The sequence below is a fragment of the Nycticebus coucang genome, chromosome 8 (genome assembly GCF_027406575.1).
Source record: "Nycticebus coucang isolate mNycCou1 chromosome 8, mNycCou1.pri, whole genome shotgun sequence".
Taxonomy (NCBI): Eukaryota; Metazoa; Chordata; class Mammalia; order Primates; family Lorisidae; genus Nycticebus; species Nycticebus coucang.
Genome location: NC_069787.1, coordinates 38,137,867 through 38,140,818, shown reverse-complemented (window position 1 = coordinate 38,140,818; position 2,952 = coordinate 38,137,867). Strand labels below are relative to the sequence as shown.

Genomic DNA, 2,952 nt, shown 5'->3' with positions numbered 1-2,952 from the left:
ATACAAAAACACAGGCCAGATATCTGCTGCATATAAGAATCTCATCTTACCTTAAAAGATAAATGTAGACTCAGGATGAAAGGATGGTCGTCCATATTTCAGGCAAATGGAAATCAGAAAAAAGCAGGTGTACAATTCTATTTGCAGATACAATAGGCTTTAAACCAACAAAAGTAAGGAAGGATAAGAATGGTCACTTCATTTTGTTAAAGATAATACTCAATATGATGATATTTCAATTATTAATATTTGTGCACCCAACCAGAATGGGCCTCAATTTATAAGAGAAACTCTAACAGACATAAGCAACTTGATTTCCTCCAACTCCATAATAGTCAGAGATTTCAACACTCCTTTGGCAGTGTTGGATAGATCCTCCAATAAAAAGCTGAGCAAAGAAATTTTAGATTTAAACCTAACCATTCAACATTTGGATTTAGCAGACATCTACAGAACATTTCATCCCAACAAAACTGAGTACACATACTTCTCATCAGCCAATGGAACATACTCCAAAATCGATCACATCTTAGGTCACAAATCTAACCTCAGTAAATTTAAAGAAATAGAGATTATTCCCTACATGTTCTCAGACCACCATGGAATAAAATTTGAACTCAGTAACAACAGGAATCTGCATACTCATACAAAAACATGGAAGTTGCCTTTTGGCTGGAGACACCATCTTCCAGTAATTCACCAAAATGACAAACACAAAGGGAAAGAGGAGAGGCACCTGATACATGTTCTCTAGGCCTTTTAGAAAACATGGAGTTGTTCCTTTGGCCACTTATGTGCCAATCTACAAGAAAGGTGATATTGTAGACATCAAGGGAATGGGTACTGTTCAAAAAGGCATGCCACACAAATGTTACCATGGCAAAACTGGAAGAGTTTACAATGTTACCCAGCATGCTGTTGGCATTGTTGTAAACAAACAAGTTAAGGGCAAGATCCTTGTGAAGAGGATTAATGTTCATATTGAGCATATTAAGCACTCTAAGAGCCAAGATAGCTTCCTGAAACATGTGAAGGAAAATGATCAGAAAAAGAAGGAAGCCAAAGAGAAATGTACCTAGGTTCAACTGAAGCGCCAGCCGCGCCAGCCGGGCCAGCCACGCCACCCAGGGAAGCCCACTTTGTGAGAACTAACGGAAAGGAGCCTGAGCTCCTCGAACCCATTCCCTATGAATTCATGGCATAATAAGCATATAACATAGCACACAGGAGTACTAGTAGACCCATGTTTTTAGGAGCAAGGACCTATTTACTCCCCATGAGCTCATGGCATAATATGTGTACAGTAGGGGCACACAAGATAACCAATAGTCCCTATGTAACAGTGTAACAAGGTGCTAGGACCTATTTCTCATGAATGCAAATGTCAATCAACAGTTTGTCACATTAAATGGCAAGATGCCTCCCTGAGCTACTGGAACCTCTTCCCCTATGAATTCATGGCATGATAGATACAAATACTTGCACAAAAATGTTTCTTGTTCATTCACTACAAGTGTGGGTTTTTTTTCCCACCAAAGAAGTATTAAAGCAAATTTTAATGTGTCCAAAAAAAAAAAAAAAATGGAAGTTAAATAACCTTATGCTGAATGATAGCTGGGGCATAGATGAGATTAAGATAAGATGAGATTGCCAAATTTTTGGAACAAAATGACAATGAGGAAAAATATTATCAGACCCTCTGGGATAGTGCAAAGGCAGTCGTAAGAGGGAAATTTATAGCACTACAAATCTTCCTGAAGTGAATGGAAAGAGAGGAAGTTAATAACTTAATGGGACATCTCAAGTAACTGGAAAAGGAAGAACATTCCACCCCAAACCCAGTAGAAAAAAATAAATAAGCAAAATTAGAGCAGAATAAAATTAAATTAAAAACAAAAGAATTATACAACCGATCAATAAATCAAAAAGTTGGTTTTCTGAAAAAGTCAATAAAATAAATAAACCTGTGGCTAACCTAAACAGGAAAAAAGAGTAAAATCTCTAATTTCATCAATCTGAAATGACAAAGACGAAATAACAACAGACTCCTCAGAAATTCAAAAAATCCTTAATGAATATTATAAGAAAAACATTATTCTCAGAAATATGAATATCTGAAGGAAATTGACTAAAACTTGGAAGCACATCACCTTCCAAAGCTTAGCCACAATCAAGTGGAAATGTTGAGCAGGCCTATATCAAGTTCTGAAATAGCATCAACCATACAAAATCTCTCTAAAACAAAAAGCCCGGGACCAGATGGCTTCACATCAGAATTCTACCAAACTTTAAAGAGGAACTAGTACCTATGTTACTCAACCTGTTCCAAAATATAGAAAAAGAAGGAAGACTACCCAACACATTCTATGACGCAAACATCACTCTGATCCTCAAACCAGGAAAAGACCCAACAAGAAAAGAAAATTATAGACCAATATCACTAATGAATATAGATGCAAAAATATTCAACAAGATCCTAACAAACAGAATCCAGCAACACAGCAAACAAATTATACATAATAACCAAGTCGGTTTTATCCCAGGGTCTCAAGGCTGGTTCAATATACGTTAATGTATAAATATAATTCAGCACATAAACAAATTAAAAAACAAAGACCATACAATTCTCTCAATTGATGCAGAAAAACCTTTTGATAATATCCAGCATCTCTTCATGATCTGAACACTTAAGAAAATTGGTATAGAAGAGACATTACTTAAACTGATAGAGGCCATCTACAGCAAACTCACAGCCAATATCGTATTGAATGGAGTTAAATTGAAATCATTTCCACTCAGATCAGGAACCAGGCAAGTTTGCCCACTGTCTCCACTACTCTTTAACATTGTAATGAAAATTTTAGCCATTGCAATTAGGGAAGAAAAGGCAATCAAGGGTATGTGAATAGGGTCAGAAGAGATCAAATTTTTGCTCTTTGCAGATGATATGAT

At 36.2% G+C, this 2,952-nt stretch overlaps 1 pseudogene; it reads left to right on the top strand.

The window, feature by feature from the left end:
- Positions 1-701: 701 nt before the first annotated feature.
- LOC128592713 (60S ribosomal protein L21-like) lies at positions 702-1,204 on the top strand (annotated as a pseudogene).
- The last annotated feature ends 1,748 nt before the right edge of the window (positions 1,205-2,952 follow it).